Raw genomic sequence first — 23,367 nt, forward strand, 5'->3', positions numbered from 1 at the left:
AATATAAATAAAAAGTAAAAATACAACACGTGGATTTGATGACTTAATATGACCGTTATGGGAAATCTAAAATCGTAGCCTATTTGAAAACAAAAGGTCGGCGAAGATGCACCCAGATTCCCAATTTATACAACAAAAACGATATCAATAATGCCTAAGAATAAAATCCTCAGGCTTGATGATGCAGCCATGAGGAAGGCGTGCCGCGCGGATGACGTCATCAAACAGCCACATTCCCCAAACGGCGCGAGTGCAAAACCGTTTTCGGTTTATTTTCTTTCTCTACAGTTCTCGTTTTGTTCTCTGCTGTTGCATTGGACCCTACAGCTGCGTTTGGTTCTAGGCTTCCTCCAGCCGTCTGCAGAAAGTTTGTTACCGTGAGTTTGTCCTTTCTTCTTTTCCTAAACTTTTCTTCAAGTTTGCCGACATTTCTTTGAGCTCTGTGTTCTTGTTGTTCAACTCTTCACTCTGTTCGTCGCCTTCGATAAACAACATAAAAGCAGCTCAAGAGTCTTGACTTACAACAAACAGAATATCTTCTCATTAATAACCGATAACGGCGTGTGTATGTTTTAACTCCCTTAAGTTAGTGCGCTGATACAACGTGTGCTTTTAGCCAGTTAGCTTGATAGTAGGAAGTCTCATCTAAACTAATTTTGTTTAATTAAGGCTCCTCGACACTAAACTAAAGGGGAAGACTCGTTACTCTCAGTTAAACTGCTCTTCCAGCTCGTGACAAAATATTTTGACTGGCTTCTGAAAAAAATGTTGTCGTAATGTGTTACCGTTACCGTTAGACATTAATATAAGCAGATGATCCCTCAGTGTTTTGATGACGCATGATATCAGTACACGAACTCTGGTGTTTCCTCATTTCAATATGCTTGTTGTAGATGTTGAAACGTTATGAGCGAAGGTTCTCATGATTGCGTGTTGGATTTCTTTATCATTGAGGACTTCGAGATCTCAAGTGGATGTCATGCTGTAACGTTACACTGCCATCCTTCAGAACGAGTGAGGATTGACATTGTAGAGTCAATGTTTTTGTCTTGGTGTGAGATCGCTAAGGATGCTGACTAAAGCAGTTTTGATAATGAAAACTCTGTCTATATATTACCATTTCTGTCTTATCGGACTCTTGGTGACTCTATGGCCACCTCTTGCCATACGCGAGAGACTGTCCATGAATTTTCTTAGCAATGATTTTTTTCCGGGTAGGTTGCCAGGTCTTCCCTCAACCCTCCCTATTACATTACAATTCACCTATACTACATGTTTTTCGATTGTGGAGGAAACCCCTGCAGACACAGGGAGAGCATGCAAAATCCACACAGAAAGGCCTCCTGGCTCAGCAGGGACTCGAACCCTTAATGTGATCATATTTAATGTGAAATATTTGTTAGATTCATTGTGATACTGAAGAAATCCTCTTGAAATATCTTGTTTTGGAATGGCTGCTTGTTTTTGAACTTATTTCTTTTAATGCTCATGCTTCTTTTCTAACCATGTTTTAAGAGTCCATCCATCCATGCCCATTACTTTTCCCTAAAAAAGATGAAGTCCTTTGGTCTGTGTACTTTCATGACTGCGGTTGAGGAGCCCAGATCTGCCTCCTCCCTCATTCTCCCACTAATGCAGACCAGATGGAAATTAGAGCCACTGATGCAAGCCAAGTGATAACACTCACAACCGTGTGTTCCCATGCCAAATCCAACCCCCCCAAACAAACACACGCACGTCTGTGCTATCTGTTGGCCAATTTCACTTAAGCATATAATTTACTGTGATAGAGGGAGTTGGCATACTGCGGCCAAAGGTGGCGGATCATTCTGCTGTCACTTTGCATGACGAAGAGGCACTTAGAACATGCATTACATGTTGTGGAGGTGTCAACCTCGCAGGCATGCACCCAGCAGCACTATGGGTAGCCACCCGACACAAGCAGGTTGGCATGCGTGACAGTGCCGATTGTGGTCAACAGGGCTTAAAGTATTCCGGCCGGGGGCCGGATTTCCGGCTTGAGGGCAGGGCCGGCCTCCGGCGCAGGCAAAATTTATTTATCAGGCTGCAAATTACAGTCGGAGGCACTTTCGGCGCGGACGCACTTGGAAAAAACGAGCGCGTCGCTTCCATTATGAGCGCGCGCGGCTACATTTGAAATAGCGAACTTCAGCGCACAAGAGATGCGATATGTGAACAGGCCCTAATCTGACTTGAATAAAACACCAGTAGTTTGCCACAAAAAGCTTCACTATGCCACTAGCGGTAAAAAAAAAAAACATTTGTCCGTCATGATGGAGAATGGAATTAAAGAGTAGTGAGAGAATGAGATGCGTGAGATCCTGTCAGCAGCGGCAGATCTTAAAGTGACAGCAGCCACTAATTCTCTATGTCAATAAAGTTAACCTAAGAACAAAGGGAACAGAGAAAACTACCAACTACTCTTTGACTAAAGAACGCTTGTAGCTTTAACCTGTTAACCGTTTCCAGAGCGTCGGCGCACTGAAGCGGTTTTTTTTTTATTTAGTTCAAATTTACTATCAGATTTAATGTTATACCTTGACAAACTATACATCATTAAAAAGATATAATACTCAAGATTCAGTATTTGACCACTATTGTATTCTGAGAAACTTATAGTGACAGTTATGTCTTAATTTGTGTCAGGAGTTATGAAATGAAAAAATGAGTCGATACCTTTAATATGAATTATGAGCGTCAGCTGGTCCATTCATAAAAAACACTCCGTGCTGTCGTCATGACAGTGATTCACAAAACAACGTCCCTCAGGGCTTTAGCTCAAAAATGTGCAGACTTGGAGAAATATTGATATATTCTCATAGATTCACATCATATTTCTATAGACAGGAATAATATTTGTTGAATTTATACCCAAATGCGTCGATGTAATCATTATGATCGCTTCTTACTGAGATGTGCTGTGTTTTCAATTCATACCAATAGCCTGAGGGCGCTATATGCACAATAACAGTCCATATATGGATCACGAAGAAGACCCATAGTCATGTGACATTCCAGGACGTCACTGATACAGAAAGTAGCTGACAGAGATCGCTGTAACATGCAGATAAAGATGTTTTGAAGACAATAAACATGATTGCAATGATATTTGAGTTACCTGTGTTCTTCAAGCCATGCCAGGTATTTCATAATAATAGATTATATTTATAATGTAACGCTAATCGATATAGATTTCATCATCGTGCAGAACACTATAAATAATACATTTTCTGTCGGATTTTTTTTTATCTGAAGCCAAATTAGATCACAGAAGATTATTTAAAACACTCGACTTGCGTTATAAAGTAAGTTTGGAGCACAAACATGGTTTTAATCTCATAAATGGTCGTGTATTGATGGTGTGCTAAGCTAACATGCTAGCTAGCCCAGGTGCACCTGCCACCAGCAGTTATTGTTTTATTATTTTTTTCTAAATAGGAATGCTTACTGAAATGTTTCAGTGCATTTGATACCAGTTTCAAATATTTAGTGAGAACTTTGATAAAAGAAATTAGGGTTTGAAACCCTATGAATAGCCTGTGAATAGCCAGTCGTTAGTAGCTATAATGCAGACAAAAGAAATGCATATTTAGAGCCATAACCAGTCTGGAGAGGTGTAAATGTGTGCAGGGGAGACTGACTCTGAATGGGGCTCGTTTGCACCACAAAATAATAGAGACAATAGACTGATTAGATGACTCAGAAGATGACTAAACATCAGTTTGCATTTTAGAGTCTAATCAAAATAAAGTAATTTGACATGATCTTGAAAAACATTTAACTAAATACAGAGTTTTAGACTTATCATTTTCAGATTTTAAATATAAAATGGTCACACATATGGCTTTAGCTGCAGTGCATTTCTAGATTCCTCCAGGGCCAACTTCAATTTTATTTTTATGAAGATGTTTCATAAAAGTAAATTTCTAATAACTTTACAAAACTTTGAAGCTATTTAAACATTTTTTTTCATTATGACAATAATTATTTCTACATTTACAATAAACTACTAGGTGTCAGCTTTCAAATGAGATCATACTTGTGCTTTTAGTGCAAAGGGTTCATGAACTGTATCTGTTTAAGTTTGGGTATGCCATTTCTGGGGATTTTTCAAAAGTGGCCTTGAAGGTTAACAGGTTAATAAGGATTAATCTAATTTAATTTATAATTTATGCAGTGCTGACTATTTTATAACCCTATTCAATTTCTGTATATTTCATACCTGTTAGACAGGAAAGGTACAGATAAATATGTCATTTATTATGGGTTTAAGTGAGGATTGTTTTTGCAGTATCGCCCACATCTAATTCGTGCGCTCGACATTTCTTCGCTTTGTGACGTGAACTTTTAAATGTGCACTTATGCAGCGCAGCGCCGCACACTGTGACTCCATGTTGCTTTGAGCACATCATTCTGCACCCGTGTGCGCTCTGTTTTTCATGTTATCATGGGTTTGCGCACAGAAATATTAATGAAGCCAATATATTTTGTTATACCTAGCCTGCTCAATACATTTAAAATAAGCATAATTTAATTGTATATTATTTCTTTGTAGTGTAGGCTATATATGCACTTCTGAATTCTTGACATTAATATATAAATATAAAATTGTGAAATGTATGATTGCCTGATTGAATTTTATAAGAGAACTAATAGTAATTTGTTTTTATTAACATATTTAGATTTTATAAAATTACTGTGCAGATTTTTTCAAGAATTACTTTTTGCTGCTGATTTATACACTCATTAAGTTTATTAAAAATTCATAATACATTTATGTAATATTTAAAAGTGTTAACTGTAATCTTACATTGCAAAATAATAACTTAAAAAGGATTAAATTCATCACAATTATGTCAGTATCTGGAAATTTGCCGCAGGCGAGGGCCTTTACATACATCATATCTATATAATATATATCATTATATATAATATAATATATATTAGTAGGGCCCTACTAATATCATTAGTAACATTAAATATAACACAATAAACCAAAGTATATCAGTAGGAGTTTCCTTAAGTCTTTCTGATAGTTTTCTACAGGCCGGTTTACTACAACAGTAGAATAAAATTCTGAAATTATGGTTTATAGTTTTGGTGTGCCACCCCAAGATTTTAAGTGGCCCCATACTTAGTTTTTTTCCCAAGGTGCACATGCTCTCCTAAGTTTAGATTTAGGAGAGTATGAAAATTATTTATAGTGGGAGCCAAAATGACTTCCACTGTGGCGGGAGATGGTTTTAATATTTTGTCTTATTCTTTTTTCCCCCCAAATCACTTCACCAGAAATCTCGCCCCACAACTAATTTCATTGGTTAAGGTTGAAGTGATGTGTAGGTTTAGTGATCAGTGTTTGGTGTTGGCAATCAGTACTGTGATTGACATGACCAATCAAATATTAAGAATCGGCTGCGCGGGCGTAGTCTCCGCTGAACTGTTTTGGCCGAAATAGCGCTTCAGACATAACATCTATTGGTCGCGGTTTAAACCGAACATGAAGCCTCTGCTACGAATCTTTGATGTAAACAAATATATAAACATTGATATTGTTTTTGAGAATCGATACAGTATCGCCAAACATAATATTGCGATGTTCATGTAAGTATCTATACTTTCTTACACCACATTTAAAATGTCTATACTTTTCTGTCCGCTCGTTAAGTCTTATGTCACGCATCACTGTTGCCCTGGTCCAAACCATAGACTGTTAAAAAAAATTATGGACGTAGTGTTCGTGACGTCAGTTGGCGTAGCCGGCTGTGGCCATCTTGGCAGTGCGTCACTCCCGGATAGCCGAATACTGGCAAAGAGGCGGGATTGGCTGGGGTGACGTGACGGCTAACAGACAGCAGACAAACGCCTTGTAGTGACAGCAGCGGCAATCCACCTGTCACTCAAGTGGCCACGCCCTTAATCATGCAGAACTTTAAGGTTTAATAATATATAATTGTTTTGTCAATATTGCACACCCCTCATGTACAGTGTTAATTTTTATTTCTTCGGGTCTTAAAAAGGTCTTAAAAAGGTCTTAAAAAGCCTTAAATTTGACTTTAAAAAGTGTATAGTAAGACATTAGGCTGCACAATTCCTGGTTTTACATTCCCAAATTTAAATCCTCTTAAAATGACAATTAAGACGCGTTTTAAAACATTTAACTTTAAGACCTTAAATTTCATAAAAGCAAAAAAAAATGTTAAGTGCCTGTGGGGAATTTTGCACATATGGTGCTAAACATATTTTACACTTTACGGATTCTATTTTAGTCTCAAATTCGAGTGAAGCGATTGCACTGTTGAGCGCTGCCTATTTTAATATCAAATCAGCTCTAATATATGGGATTTCATAGCTTGTGTGTTTGACGTGTTTATTAAATCAGGTTCAGTAAACATCAAAGGGCTGATGAAGAATTGATGGCAGATGTACAGTAGTAGGTTCTGTTGTTTTATTTTTTGTAGCCGTTGAACAACATAAGAACAATGAGGGGATGAGTCAAGGTTTCTGTTGCTTAGAAACAAGAGCATCCACCCAGAAGACAATAACCTCTTCTTTTTTTTATCAGCATCAACCCATTCTTCCAATAAATAGTTTTTTTTGCCCTCATTTTAGTAATGACTTTTTTAATGGGAATTTTTCTATTGTCTTTCAGGTGAAGAGTTCCCTGGTCGGCAGCTAAAGAAAGCAGCCTGGTCAGTTGGTCAAGCCTGTGGATTTCTTCTGGCTCTTGGTGAGGATCTGCGTTTCTTTAAGAATAACATTCACGATTAATCTCTCTGTAAATCTGTTACAGAACATTTGGTGGGTTTTGTTTTAACCAGAAAAGGAAGGAAGTGACCTTGAGGTTTATGTTGTTGAATTACTTAATCGGTTGCATTTGTTTTTAGGCAGTAATGACTAATGATGACTCTTTCAAAAACAACTTAGAACTTTCTTTGAGCTGCTGTTGCCTAGTTACAGAACGGAAATAAAAGCCCACCTGTGTCACTCAAATCAGTACATTTCTAGCATGGTGACTGTCTATCGAGAGCACTGAAATTACAGTTTTACGTCATGATGTGTAGCAGTATTCATTTAATATAATGAGAGTGTTTCTTGTCAACACCAAGAACTCAGTACCATCCAAACAAATTTAGGCTGACAGACATTGTCCGTTGTCATGGTGAGGGATATAACTGGACATTCCTGACTGAGTCTTAATGCGTGTTCTCAAAACTGGTGAGGATCAGCTGACTTTCACTGGAATTTTCTTCTGAATACCACTGTAGTGTCGCTGCCCAAATCATTGTGCTATGACTGAATGATTACACTTACTGGGCTCTCATATCCGTGATCATGAATTGCCTGCAGAGTTTGAAGTCTCACGTCTGCTGTATTTTCACTGGCTGCAAGGCTGTACTCTGGTTTGCATTCTTCTTTTCCCCAAAACCCTGCATTAGTCTCTCAGAATGTTGTTTTGATGACCTTTTGCATACTATTAACATAAAAGCCATCCTGTTGGCTAGAGCAGCACGATTCTGGATAAATTGAGAATCAATTTTTGTTCATTTTTTTTTTCAAATTGAGATAATTAACCTACGATCAGACAACTAAATAAAATAATTGCAAGCAATTGACTTGAGGTTCTGACAAAATATTAATTGCTGCAGTCTATTTAACTTTATTTAAAAAGGGTTTAATCAATAAGAATGAATAAAAATAAAGTTTTCACAATATTAGAATTTCAGTATTCGGTACAAAAACCAGTAAAAATCCATGGTTCTCTGTACCAATTTTGGTACCAAAGCTTAATTTAAATTAAATTTACATATATTAAAGTGTATATCATGGTAACAAAGATGCAAACTGTACATCTGTATTGAAAACACTTTACAATAAGATTAGATAAAATGACCTACTGTAGCAATTATTCTCCTTGGGGTTAATTTAAAAATGTACTAATACATTTTTAAAATCAAAAGTTTTATCGATTAACATTATTTAATGCACAATGAATGAAGTGAACAAACATGAACAATCAAGTGTTTGTATTATAAAACATTCACAAACATTAATTAATGTTGTAAAAATATATTGTTCACTCAATGTGTTGATGTTAGATAACGCATTAAGTAATGTTAATGAATGGTATCTTATTGTAGTGTTACCAAACTATACAGGAGATAAAACGTGTTTTATTTGACTTGACTGTAGGCTACTTTTATTTAATCCAAAAATGCGTTCATATTTTTTTTATTTTATTTTTTTCACTTTTTAAACCTGCTAAGAGGTATCCAGACAAGAATACGCCTAGAACTGCTTTTCTGAAGGACTGATATTAATGACATAAATAGGGATGCACCAATACTGATACCAGTACTCGGGTGACGGTCCGATACTGTGCTCGTGTACTCGTAAAACTACCCAGGTACAACCGCACCTAATACCACTTTAAAGGCTGTTCACATACCGCATTTTTTGCGTGTGCAAATGTTTTCCACAAGCGCTTGCTCTCCCGCGGCGTCTGTCGTTCCTATGCAACCATGCAACCGTCACTTTTATTATGAGCGCCTATATTTGAAATTGCGAATTTGCATGTGAACGGCCCCTTATGGCAATGTGACATTAGCCTAATCCAAAATATTTCCATGTGGCTCATTCCTCCTTTCGTGTCAACAATTGGATTCAGAGCCACCGCATTAGCAGTGCCGCCCGTCGCCATGTCTCAGAGTGTTTTTATGAAGAGGACACAATTGTGCACCTTTCGGACAGCGCATCAAGAACCGGATTAACCTGGTACTTCGGTACCACCGGTACTTAAGAAAAGCTGGTACCGTAAAAGTTTAATTTTTTTAGTTCCGACTTGGTACCGAAGTACCGAGTCTTTTGACAACACTAGTTTGAATGAATGTTTCTATGACTCACTCATAAAGACTTCACGTGTTTTATTACTTTATGAATCACCATTTTTTTTATGAACTTCTTGAATGAATGATTCAATGACAAACAGGTTAAAAAATGTAAGTCACTTGTTGCCACCTACTGGTGTAACAATACATTCGATACAATCATTGTTTGAAGCGCCAAGTTGCTTTTAAAAGGGAGTGTGCTCTATTTTGATTGCTACTGTAGTAGGGATGCTCATATTGACCGTTTAACCGTTAACCGAAAGTAAAAAATTTTAACCGATGAATACTACCAGTTAGCTAAACGGTTAAAAAGTCAAAAGTTTTTTTTTTATTTTTAAGGGTTTTATTCATAGTTTGCTGCATGGTTAAAAAAAATACTATATAGCCTATATTTGTTAACTCACGGGGCGCGTCGACAAGCGCAACCACACGTCCCTACAGACATATTTCGCTGAGCAAGCAAAATGAAGCGAGCGAAAATAAGTACTGTGGGACCATTTCGACAGAGAGAGCGATGAAGTTACTTGCAAAATATGCTGCACGGTATTAAAATACAGCAGTAGTACAAGTACAATACAATATCACTTGCGAAGCAAACATCCACAAGCAAATGAAAGGCGCTTCCCGAAGCTGGCCACTCTAGCGAGACGTTATCTCTGTATTCAGGGGATATCTGTGCCATCGGAGAGGGTCTACCGGTCAACAGGCTGCGCTCCAGACTAACCCCACATCATTTAGAAATGTTAATAAAAAAATAAAAATAAAAACTAGACAAGGTGTGGATTGAGGTAGGCGTGCTATATTTATTTGACGAAAAAACTTAGCCTAACGGTAAACAAATAGCCGTTTTTTCAAAGCTTCAAACGGATTCAGTGTTTTCTTTTTGTCATCTTAATTTGTGAATTATTTAAGTAAAAATATATATATTTAGTGTAGGCCTATTTTATGTTTTTCATTGTTGTCACTGTCAGAAATGCTGCAGATGTGTGAAAATTTTATGTGAATCCAGGTTCTTTTGTTGATCTGCTGTTCTGTATGCTGCTGTTTGCATATTAATATAAACCCGTGAATTTTTTTTGGGTATTTTGAACGGGTCACAGACACTCGTCAATTTTATTTTTATTTAATGCCAATTCAATACTATAATCTTATCTTATCTTATCTTAGTTAAAGGGACAATGTGTTGTTTTTTAGGTATTTTATCTAAAATAAATATTTTTATTCATAAATATGCCCTCAATGGTGTACAAATACCTCGGGCAATTATCTGACTTATCCTCGTAAACGAAGAATTTATTATCTTTATATACATGTGACGGGTAGGTCCACGGAGGCTTCCATGTCGTTCCGAAAAATCTTGAAAAACTATAATAGCAGAGAGAGTCAAAAAGTACTAGACCAACATGTTTCCACAAAGCGTGTTCGTTCATAGCCAGCGTCACGTAACTGAATGCAGCAGAAACAGAGGAGCAGAGCAGTGAGAGATATTGCATTGTGTCAAGTTGCAGTTTGTTTGAAATAACAAACCTCTTCACCCGAAGGAAAACTCGATGAAGTGCTATTAGAAGACATCCTGCCATAGCTTTTTGGTACATAACAGCTACTGTAGATGCAACACGCATTTGAAAAAGCGAGGCACTGGAGAGCACAATTCGTTTGAATGCAAAATACAATTTCACCGCTAGATGGGAGAAATTCCTACACAATGTACCTTTAATGGTTAATAGTCGGATATCGAGTGGCGGTTGTCGGTCGTTACATCGATGTTACATCGTTCATGTAAACACCGTGTTTGGATTCATCAATCGGATTGATTTCATTGCCATTGAACCAAAAGGTGTCCATGTAAATGTAGCTACCGACACCGACAGACAAGACCGAGAAGATAGAAAATAAAATTTCAGCTCTCAGATTCTGTCAATTTAATTACGAAACACTAAACACGTTAGTGTGACGTGACAGATCTCCGTTCAAGCGGCACGTGAGCCGATCTTCTGTTACTCTTCACTACTAGTTAATAGTAAATAAACACGAATGATCAATAGGTAATTTGAAAGATACAGTTCAACTTACCGAAATGTAATAAAATCGATCGATCAGTATTTTTCAACCGCATAAAGAGGTCCATAAAAAAGCCCAAATTGCACAGCCCTGGTGGAGGGTGAACCAACTCCAGGGTAAGTCTAAGGAGATGCATTTCCTCTTTGAAAACACATTTAAATAGAAAGTCATGAAATGGTTACATGTCGCCTAGCAACAACCTACACATCCCTGGATAAAGGCTCCCGATAAATGATTTGTTAATGAAGCGGCTATGTTCACAAACCACTATAATTTGAACAGAAAGCAAGCATATTGTATGATTTGGCAGGGCAGCCAATTTGAATAATTTTGAAGCCAATTTGAATAATAAATAACTATTGCCTTAACTAACGCAACAAAACAGGTTTCATGCAAATTCTGAATGCATTATATATCGCCTAGAAAGCCCGCAAAAAGCACTCTTTAAAATACCTAATAAGCTGTCACTCATCTCAGTTCATCACAATCTCACAAGATTCTGCTATAATCAATGAAGCTCAATGAGTCTCTTATTTAGCCTGTTGGTAAAACTGTGTGAACTTTCTTCTTTTCACTAAAAGTGTTAAGAGGCTTAACAGTTTGGCAGGGTAATATGATGTAAGTAGCATAATGACAAGTGTAAAATTGTACCAGGGTCAACCATATCTGTGAAACCAGAACTTAACATTTTACTATATTTTGACGCTTGTAGCGTTCTATAAATAATCTTAAACCCAAAACTCTTTTTTCACTTTATCTCAGAGCAGAGGCATTCAGACCTTGGCTTAACTCCACAGCTGATGTCATTTAACCCAGTGGTTATGTTATCGCGTTGCTGATTTAGCCCACACAACACTATCTGCCTAGTGGGTTGGTTCAAAAGGTGGTTTCAATAAGGCAGTGAAACATTGTTTTTCTGTCCATGTTTAAAAGACTTGGTTCGGTCAGAAAGACTTGGGTTATTTCAAACTGAAAAAGCAACACCTTTTATTGCTGCGGGTACTTTATTTGTCATGAGTTCTTCATTGTCTGCTGTTGGCTGAATCCCAGAATTTCACTGATGCCCAGACTAGTGCTAGATGCACTCTCTTTGCTTTATATGGTTGGAAGAACTTGTAAGTAGTACTCTATAATTAATATTTATGTAATAATTAGTACATTTTTAGTTAACTTAATATGACATTCAAAAATAATTTAATACTTGTTTTAGCTGTTTATTGTAAGTCTTGACATTAGCATTACAAAAAAAATAGCTTTAATATTATAATAATATTAATGCAACCATCCAAAGTACCATCATAAAAAATGAATCAAACAGAAATAGTTTGTTCACTTCAAATTTGTAGAAACATTGACGAACACCTGTTCTTTCGTATGTGGGTCACGTTTAATAGGCATGACAATTACCTGTGGTAATCTGATGTTTTGTTTGTGGAAAAATTTGCAGATTAATTTTTGCATGTTGTTTTACTTCGTCTATGTCTGTGACCACGAATATTTACTGGGCTTAAATGAGACTCTGGATTGATGTGTCATGAACTCAGGCCTCAGTGATGGTAAACCTGCATTTGTGTGACTGATTCTTACTCAATGTTTAGCTGTCAAACCAAAAGTTATCATTTTGATAACACCTGCTGACTTAACCTCATACCTTTAATACTTCTAAAACATTGGTGGCTACTAGAAAGAGTGTGTGACCAGAATGGTGAAGTCAGGAAAATGTGTGCTTGTTCGCTGGAATCTGGCTGTGTCGTGCCTGGTTAGGATAATGTTATTAGTCCCTGATAGGCATACAGTTTCCATTGGTCCAGTCATCTCCGTTATTACATAATAATCAGGGTATTTGTTTGAGAATCTGTGGTCATCGATGCAGACGTTCTGTCTTGACAGAAGGATGTTGACATGAATTAAGCTCGCAGCCACATCCCCATTCTCACATTCAAATGTCATCTTGCACCAACTGTGTGGAATCAATGAAAACTCAAATGCAACATGACAACAAGGTGTTATGGGTGATGGAAAAAATGAATTGCCATTGTGTGAGGAATTGGTAAAGGATTTAAGGGAAGAAGAAGTCTTTCTTAAAGTTCTGATTCACTATAAGAAAGCACTCTTCTGCTCTTCTCGAGCAGAAAACAATGAATCATGAGTGAAACTGCAGAATAGCTCTGTGGGATACAGACAGCCATCCGGCGTCGATAATGTTTTATCAAAGGCTGAGCTGATGCGGTCATTGCTTGAATAATGATGTCTGTAAATGCCATTATTCTCCAGGTGGTCTGCTGAAAGGAAGTCAATAACTGATCACTCAGCTTAAGCACAAACTGTCAGCAGACACATGCCACCAGAGCACTGCCTACACACTGAAATCACTCACTGCAGCACATGGTGTTGACTATTGGCCAAACCTGGGTTTGATGTCTTTGGATATTGTGTGGATCGAATGTGTGGTGGAACGCTTTCAGCACTGACACTTTTTCATTCAACATTGACAATGTTTGACCTCTGTGATTAAATGCAAGGCCATAATAAAGGGGTGGTGATGGCGCAGTGGATAAGACACATGCCTATGTTGTGAGAGACCCGGGTTCGAATCCACTGTGAGACACCAATGTGTCCCTGAGCAAGACACTTAACACCTAGTTGCTCCAGAGGCGTGCGACCTCTGAAATATAGCAATTGTAAGTCGCTTTGGATAAAAGCGTCAGCTAAATGAATGAATGAATGAATAAAAAGTTTTACATATCTTAAATGGTATAAGAAACTTCGAAATTATCATTTCAAGAGGTCTTAATTTTGCAAAAGAAAAATAGGAATTGAGATATGGTTTAATTTTTAGTCAGTGTTTCCCATACATTGATTTATTTGAGGCTGCCCACCACAATATTAACATTGACCGCCACAAATAGATTTCAGTGTTTCCCATTCATTAGCTAGACTGTAGCTGCCCGAAAATAGGCTACATTTAAACTTCTCATAATAACGTATAAGGTCTTTAATGTCATGTTTTGCGGCATTGCTGTCAAACAAAACTAAATTGGAAAGCTCCGTAAGGCTTTGTGTCTTTATCAAATCCATCTGTGCATGTGCTGAGTTTAGAGTGCATTTGGGATCATAGCGGGTACCAGTTACACATATTTTCTGCATAGTTGACGATTACCGCATTTTGCTAGATTTGTAATGAGACTCGTTTTTAAACATGTTTTCCGCCAAATTAAAAGCTTGACTGCAGTTTTCATCAATATAAAAGCTGAAGTGTTTATCTCTTTCAAGTATAGTAATTAGGACAAAACCAATTATGAAAGTTTTATTTGTTTCACAATATATGGCTATTACTGTCATAGGATTAATATTAATTATATTATTATGTAGTGTATTGTAGACTGAGACACTATCACAACTAAAAAGAGGTTTCAGTCCACTTTAAAATTCAGGTAAAAGTCAATGCACAGCCTTTTTTCTTTGTTCAGTTTGCTCACTGAATATGGGTTGGAGCTATTAAATTTGAACCCAGTGCACCAGACCAAACCCGTCACATTTCTAAAAAAGCGCAGCAGCATGTATGGCGTAGGACCATAAAATGTTCAATCAATAATTTAATTTGGTCCAAATATAATGATACCATGTGTTCCCTGTCAGTCACTGTGTGTTTGCAACTTTCATACCACTGCGCAGCCTGTTCACGCACACATCGTGCTGTACGTCATCTGCGTGTTTCACTAACGCTGTGCAGACAGAGCGAGAATGACAGGCAAACAACCTAACTTTCCTTCTGAACCGACAACGACAGGCAAACAACCTAACTTTCCTTCTGAACCGACAACAAGTGGCAAGGATCTACATTTCAGGTTTGACAGTACAGGTCTATGTACCGATGACTTTGCCCTATGCGGATAATTCAGAAAGATTCGACTGTGTTGCCACTTGCCTGGGAGGGCACGGATGTCAATTTTTTTGCATTGAATTGTGAAGTTGTTTAAATATTGTAGTTTTTACAGTCATTTTATGGTTTGGATGTTACTATAGCTCCACCCCACCCTATGGCATTAATTTTATTTGTGCAGGACTTAAAGGGTTAGTTCTCCCAAATATTAGAGTTCTGTCATTTACTTACCCTCGTGTCACTCCAAACCCATTAGACTGTTGTTCATCTTTGTAACACAATCATTAAAGTAATCCATGTAACTCCAGTGGTTTGACCACAAATTTATGAAGCAATAGTGCTTGCTTTGCGCAAAAAACATAATTTACCACTTTATTTACAAAATATTAATATCATTACCCGCATGTTCACAAGAGCACCATGACGCATACACGTGTATGCGAGAGCAGACATTGTTGCGTTGGACATTAATAGTTCTTAAATAAAGTGGTAAATTATTGTGGTATAAGTGGTAAATTATATATATATATATATATATATATATATATATATATATATATAATTTTTTTTTTTTTTTTTTTAAATGCAAACAAAGCACTTCATAAAATTGAGGTCAAACCACCGGAGTCACATGGATTACTTTAATGATGTCTTTACTACCATTCTGGGGCTTGAAAGTGGTAGTTGCTAGCTATCAATGGAGGGACAGAAAGCAAAGCCCTCCGATTTCATCAAAAAGATCCTCTCTTACGGGTTTGGAAAGACACAAGGGTGTGTAATTAATTACAGAAATATCCTTTTTGGGTGGAATAACCATTTGAAATTTGATTTAAAAAACCCTGCAGATACCCTGTAAATAAACTGTGGAATTATGGTATTAGTCAAACACTTTAGTGTCAATAATGTTTGTGTGTTTATGAAAAGGCTGTGGGTAACAACATCACTGAAGTGAAAAAAATGTAATGTCCGCAACACTGCTTTAAACTCCCATATTGCCTGAAGAAGACCCAGCAGGGTCGAAACGTTGCCTTTTTTATTAAATATGGGAGTTTCAAGCAGTGTTGCGGACATTACAATTTTTTTTCAATTTAGTAAGTTCCTTTTGTCCTGCACCTGCCAGGTGGTGGGATGTCTTTTTAAAAAAATAACTACATCACTGGAAATGGGTTATATTATGAGGAATCTTTTGAGATAAGAGCTTATTGTACCACCATGAAGACGTGCTGCTTTTCTTTCATACCAGTGGACACAGGTTAATGCTTCTTTGTGATTGTCATGTACCGTTTCTACGACCACAAACAGAAGTGAAACATACATCTCCAAAACAGACTTAAAGTTCTCCTAAACTTCTCCTATTAGTATTGGTTATTGAATGGCTTATGGACTAATTTAAAGGGTTAGTTCACCAAAAAATAAAAAATTCTGTAATTGAATTACTAAGCCCATATGTCATTCCAAATCCATGAGATTTTCGTTCACCTTCAAAACACAAATATAAAAATAAAGATAATACAGATAAAAATGTTTTTAACATTCTTTCATAATTTTTGCCCATCCATTGAAAAATATTAGTGTAAGTAAATGATATAATTAATTTTTGGGTAAACTAACCCTTCTGAATCACTTCTGATCGACCAATGATGAATTAGAAGTAGATGTAAAGTGCCAGTTTGTGTATTAAAATGTGAGGACCCTATTGGAATTAATACGTTTTATTATTTTCAAGCAAGTGTGCCGCGCACATCCTGAAAAGTGAAACAGCAGATTTTGATCACACCCTGGTGGCTGGCTGCAGTATAAGTCAGTTTTACAGTCTGTGTTCAAGTAGTTTTTGCATTAATCACACAACGGCATAATTGCAATTTGATGGTGCAGTCCTAGTAAAGACTTTGTCTGAGGAACAAACAATAGAGTATGTGTAGACATGGTACTTTGCGTTAGAACACTTTCCAGTTTCATTTTTTTTTATTCATTATGCAGCATTTATTTTCGTGATATGGGTTGGTTTGTGAAACTGGGCTGTTTTGAAACAGTCTGTGGTAAGAAATGTTAATGGCTTTGGCAACTTTCCATGAAAATGTTTAAATTTCTTTTAATTTTTTGGACCGTTTTAACAGGAAAAGTTTTGAGTCATCTAATATATTCATGAACAGTTTAAGAGTGTAAGTTCAAATTGATTTGAGCTGTGCTGCTTAAAGTTGGCCTTTTCACTGTTACTCTGGGATGGGTGAAACCAGCAGTGTGGTGATCGCTAGCGAGAGACACTGTTGAGAGAGGTAACTAAGTGGTGCTGACAGCCTTGTCTTCACACCACCACATAAGACAGATTCTGGCCTTACCCTCCTATACTGGCCACACAGTCCTGATGCATAACAGAAGCAAGTTTTTGGCAAAGGTCTTTACACTCAGAGGGGAGTGTGCTACTTTGCGGCAAAAAAAAGTTTTTTTCTTTTTTTAAATCTTTGTTAAACCTATATTTGCTACACTGATTTGACTTAAAAATTCTGGAGTAAATTTTAGATTATTTTATTGGGTGGCAGGCTGGCAGCAGGCCAATGTTTCCTGAATGCATGAAACAAAACGCCATCTTACTGTTTGAATTCAACCTGTTAAACCAGTTTGGTATATTCTGTCAAATATCTATAAAATAGGGCTTGTTTTAAGAATTGTTTAGGAGAGTTCCATTTAAAACTGCAGAGCTGTTCAATAAAACCTGACAAAGAAACACTGACCTGCAACAGAGACCAGCAATGACGGTGTAAAACCACCAACCTTGTCCATTATGTTAAACCACCACAGCTTCTCTTTCCTCCCACATACTGGATGCTTTTCCTCCATTAATGCCAAATACATTGGCTCACATATTCGCACCCCCATTACACTCATGCTTCATCATTAATTCATCACGAGTTTAGTCCATTCAATCATTTTTTTCCCAAGGTTGAAAAATATCTCTATCTAGCAACTATCCGGAAATACTTTTTTTTTTTTTTATTGCACCAGCGGTCAAAGTCTGCTCAGACATTCACATATCCATGTAATCTACTGCTGAGGAAGCTGGTTGACAGAGACTTTAATTTGGCTTTTACTGTCTGTCAGGTTAATCTTATAATGATATCTGCACTCCTGGACTTGATAGGAATCTTTTATATCAGACGCCTACTGTCTCAGAACTGCAGTACTTCATTTAGAGACAAATACCATTGAGACACACACACCTCCTCTCATTCACTTCTGTTGAATGGTGTTGGTGTTACAGGTCCTGAATTTCAAAGCGAGGTTGCAGGTATTGCACATATTTTTACTCATTCATGCAGGTTTCACGCTCGCACAAACTATGCGCACCACTGATCTATACAAGTGCCGCGCATGTAAAGCCGCCTCTCAAACAGCTCGCGAGTACCGAATTTAGTACTTTTCGTGGCTTATTGCACTTATAAGGGCAAATACACAAATTATGTCAAAATGCCCTTCTTGGCAAGTATTCCGGAAAACTGTCATTTTTAGAATATAAATAATTGAGAAAGAAAACAAATGTTGGGTAACAGTAAATAGGATCTGTGTATAAACGCTTAAAGTGACAGAAGCCTAATACACCTGCTGCTGCCTGTCATGTTAATCAGAACAAAAGACAAAGACACAATCACACTTTGCTCTTTGACTGAATAACTTTTGTAACTTACCTTGTACATGTACGCATAAATCTGTATTTATTTTTTGCAATGAAGACTATCCAGTACATTTGATTACTTTATTTAATTTCTGTAGTATTTCTCTAACCTGAATACTACTGTTAGACCCACCTGAAAAATGTTTTTATTCAATTTGTCTCTTTATTCTATTGTATTTATTTGTGCTATCTTTTGCAATTAGTTTATTTGGTCTTATTTTATTACTGACTGTTGATATATTATTATTATTTTTTTATATATATATAAATGTAGTTCAAAGTTTCATAAAGCATCCCTGTATTGTAAAGCCATTGCAACAAAATTACTAAAATTATCAAATTTATTTGATGTAAAGTCTGTTTTCCCCATGGTATCGAATATCGATATTTTACAAGTTATTGTATCAAAGTTACAAATTCCAGTATCGTGCCAACACTACAGCATAAGTACCCAAGATGTTCAAATCCAGAAATCATTAGCAGTGTTTAACATGCCTGTCCATGTGCGTTAATATAAATTGAATCCTAAAAGGCATCACCCACGCGGCTCTGTTGACAGAATAGAACCACTGCAGAGGGATGAATCACTCATTCTTTCATTGTTTCGTGACCATCTGCACTCTGGGTAAGGTGTGGTGGTGGGGGGTTGGTTAGCCGCCACATGATGAACAGCAACACTGTCACAAATACATCCATTGCATCTCTGCTTCCCTCCCTGCCTGCCTATATGAAATAGGAGGTTCTGCTGTGTGAGTGGGCAAAGTCGTGACAGTCGTCTCTGCCGTGAGGAAGAGAACTGAAACACTCGTAGGAGTGCAGCTGCCCACGCACTTTCATATAAACCTATGTGCGTCCACGACTGTACAACCTGCACACCTCAACAGTCTAACACATCTCCATAGCAGGTGACCAAGAAGATGGGCACACAGTGGTTCATTCTAAAACGCTGTACGCCCGTTGTGGGAATTATTGCGTTTCTGGGAATGATGCCAAATATCAATGGAAAAATTATGTATTTGACTCTAAAATAATGGAAATGCATGCAGCTCAAATAGTTTGCATATAATAATGAAAATGGATGCATATTATGTAATAAAAGTGTGGTATTTTGGTTGGTCTTGCACCTTCTCTTTCACTCATTTTTTGAATGGAGAGTGGTGGCTAAACTCCTTGTGGTCTTATTCTTAGTTAAAGATAAATAGTCTATTAAGTCTAACACCTCACTCTAAAATTCAACTATCAACTTATCAAAATGACTCGTTTTAAACAATGAATCATGATTTACTTATTGTAGAGTTTACAAAAGTTATCATGAGCATTGTAATGTTTGAAGCAGATGACAGTAGACCGGGAAGATTTTAAAACGAGCCGTTTATTCATAAAGGCCCCGATATACTTCAAGCGAAATCGAAGAACGAACTGATGTGACATAATTTCAAACAAAGTCAGGCTGAAACTAAGTTCGTTTGGAGTTAGAAACAGCTTGCCAAAGCAAACTTTACGGAAGAGTTTGCTTTGACTGGTAAACGCCTTTCTACATTGGTCTGTGGCAAATATGTAATTGGTAGATGTATTCGGAGGCTCCATCTTCTTTCACATGGAAATCTTTTCTGGTTTATTTCTTCTGTTCAGTCCGTTGAGGTCAGACGCCCATGAGTGAAAACATGAGAGCTGCTTTATAGTAGAAAACTAGACACTGACACTGTTTTTTGTGTTTAATACAGTAAAGCTGCTTGATTTTGAGCAATATAGTGTGTGAAAAGGGCTATATAAATAAACGTGACGTGACTTTAGAGTGCCGAATTGCAGCAGAGCTCGTGCAAACAAACATATCAAGGTTGCTATGATCGGATGCTTTTCTTATGCTTTATTGAAATGCTTGCGGTTTCCTAATTTTTCTGTTTATTTTGTTATTGATTGGAAAGCACGCAGCACATGTATATCTAAACGCTGCTCTCAGCAGTGTGGGTGGCGTCAGATGTTCTCTAACAGTATAACGCTGCTCATTTATTTTGAACTTCGTTTACCCCTAAACGAAGATCAGAAAATAACTTTGCCGTGAATATATCAGGGCCATAAATCGGTAAGATCTTACCTTCATGCTGTGGAAATAAAAAGCGGGAGACAGAACACAACATGCACAGCGCTGAATAGGGGCGGGACTACTTAAGGTCTATATGCAGGGCCTAAAAACTAACTTTGCCACACCTGCCAATGATCGGTGACTTGAGAAAATTGACCAAATTTACAAAGATGTCGTGACGCCAAACCCGCTCATGGAAGAAGAACGCTGTCGTGTTCTGTGAAAATGAGCGCTTATCAGGATCAACAAAACGCTGGATTTTCAAAAGTATGTGAAGTGCGGTATAGAATCTTTAAAATGTCCAAGAGTTTTACACACTGGTCAAAACAAACTGTGATTGGTTGCTTTACATGTCAGTCATATGGCCTCTGGGCGGTCCTTGGCTAATGAAAGCTGCTATGGAGTCCATACCTCCTGCCGTCAGTCTGAAGGTCTGGCTACGTGAGACTATTTGATTAGTAACTTAAAAGAGGGACTTAAACAATGGTCTGTTTTCATTTTTGTTCATTACGCTAGAGGCCATAGTTTTATGGACATGCTTGCTATTAATAGAAATTGTTATGGGTCACACAAAATTATTACTCTGTATTACTACATTATTACATGACAATGTAGTCTGAAGAAGCAGAAGAGATTCAAAAGTGGTTCGCAAACTTCAACATATTAGCCTTAATCCTTGTTTTTCCATTGCAGTGATGTATTTTCAAGGTTAGTGAGTGTAAAGAGCATTTGTGTGGAAATTCCATATAGTGCATAAAATACAAGGAAAAACTCTGGTAACTGCTCCAGTGGAAAACTAGATTATGGATGGTAAGTTGATGACTGAATGATAATGGTGATGTGTGAGGACTAGTAAAGTCAACGGTTTGTGAGTGTCACCTGAGGAACCTTCTGCTCTCTTCTCATTTTTGAGTGGCACATGTCAAAGTTTCTGGTTGGAGCATGTGGCCTTTTCAGGGGTGTGTATAGATCACTGAGCAAATTTCGGACATGCGTGTTTTGTCCGTCAACAGCCGTATCTGTGGCAGTGAGTGCATTACACTTAGTCAGCTTAAGATCTTATAAAGTTTACTTTAGCATTGTGTGTGATCACTCTTTTTTAGCCATGTTGGCAAAAATCTCATGTTACTAAAGTACTATGCACAGCAGAGCTGCACGATTCTGGATAAATTGAGAATTCTCCCATGATTCTGAACAAACAACTAAACAAAATAACATAATTTATTAGAGGTTCTGACCACATGTAAAATGTTTAATTAATCTGAATGATTTTAATAATTTTGTTTGAATTAGTGATTCAATGACTTGAATACTTTCATTACTGAATGAAACATGGTTTTGAGTCAGTGTTTCCCCCCCCCCCCCCAAATCTCTTGAATGAATGATTCAATGACAAATAAAAAATTTTAACAGTCAGTTGTCACCACCTGTTGGCGTAAAAGATGTAATCGATACAACCATTATTTGAGGCGCCATCTTAGTTTCAATTGGTGATTCAATCTATTTTGACCGTAGACAGTGTTTATATCTGAACTATAAACTTATCCCAGTGCTTCTGTGATAAGAATATTTGGAACAGAAATTCTGATACTGTGTGGTTGAAAAGACATGGCAGCTGTCTCTTGGCTCAGCGGCAGCGCCAATGCAGATATGAATATATTGTGTTAAAGGTTTAATATGCACCGGCTATTTAAGGCAGTTCTGGCTATGTTTTGACAACAAATGTTAGTTTGCCATCAGTTGACACAAGATGAAAATCGATATCTTTGTCATGGTATCCTTTAAATGTTTAAGGGGATTTCCCATGACTGGTGTCAGCGCTGTTCAATGCTGTGATCTCTATTCAGCATTACCCAGGTGATGCATTGCTCATCGATTGAGCCTTGTAACATTGGCTCTCAGTTAAATCAATTTCAACAACTTTGCATTTATGAATGAATCACCATTTTTAATCTTATTAGTTTTATGAATGGTTTAATGATGGCGCATTCATAGAGACAGTCCGTTGTGGCCCCTTCTGTCGTAACAATGTAACTGCACTGCACTGATTGACAGCCTGCACTTGGTTCAGTTTTAGTCTTGTAGGCTCTTTAATAAGCCAAAGTATCCTAACATGGATATAGCCTTTTGTGCAAACTGTTTTTAAAGGCCTATTAAAATTTTCATTGTAAAATGAATATTTGTTGTGCTTATTTTAATCTTAATTAAAACAACAATTACAGCATTACTGTAAATAAATAATATAACCAAGGTAACATCTATGTGATATTACTTTATCTGGAAAAAAATAAGTTAACAATGAAAGGCAACAGAGATCTTACATATCACTTATATAAAGCTTGAATGATCGTGATCAGTATTGGCCTATCATGATGACAAGAAATCTGAAGTCGCTACCGGCTGCAAAAATCCTGATTGGAGGATCCTTAATTGGCAACTATCACTGAGCCACCAACAAGTGTTCCTTAATAATGTCAGAGTCCATTTCCTTCAATAAAGGACCAACCCCATATCCTCCAGAGTCCAGATTAAAATAATCCTGTAGAAGTCCTTTACTTTTTGGCAAGCTTGTTACATTGACAAGTGTGAGAAATTTCCTCCTGGCCTATCACAGGGTCATCATTTTTATCACTTTGAAGAATAAGTTCATGTTTAACAACCAAATGTTGGTGGGTCATTGAGGAAGCATTTTAGGTTTTCCTTACTTACAGCATATGCCTTTGGTAGGGGATGTAATAATTTGTTACATTTATATAGCGCTTTT

At 37.2% G+C, this 23,367-nt stretch overlaps 1 protein-coding gene across 1 annotated transcript in view; it reads left to right on the forward strand.

The window, feature by feature from the left end:
• The first annotated feature begins 207 nt into the window (after nt 1–207).
• The window catches only part of ncalda (neurocalcin delta a), a 64,189-nt gene continuing 41,029 nt past the window's right edge, over nt 208–23,367 (forward strand). The window contains exons 1-2 of the mRNA XM_077208798.1: nt 208–377; nt 6,671–6,748. The gene's annotated coding sequence lies outside the window, so the exon portion shown is untranslated. The remainder of the gene's footprint in view (nt 378–6,670; nt 6,749–23,367) is intronic.

The sequence above is a fragment of the Siphateles boraxobius genome, unplaced genomic scaffold (genome assembly GCF_051911475.1).
Source record: "Siphateles boraxobius isolate OS27281-9 unplaced genomic scaffold, OSU_SipBor_1 12, whole genome shotgun sequence".
In the NCBI taxonomy this organism is placed as follows: Eukaryota; Metazoa; Chordata; class Actinopteri; order Cypriniformes; family Leuciscidae; genus Siphateles; species Siphateles boraxobius.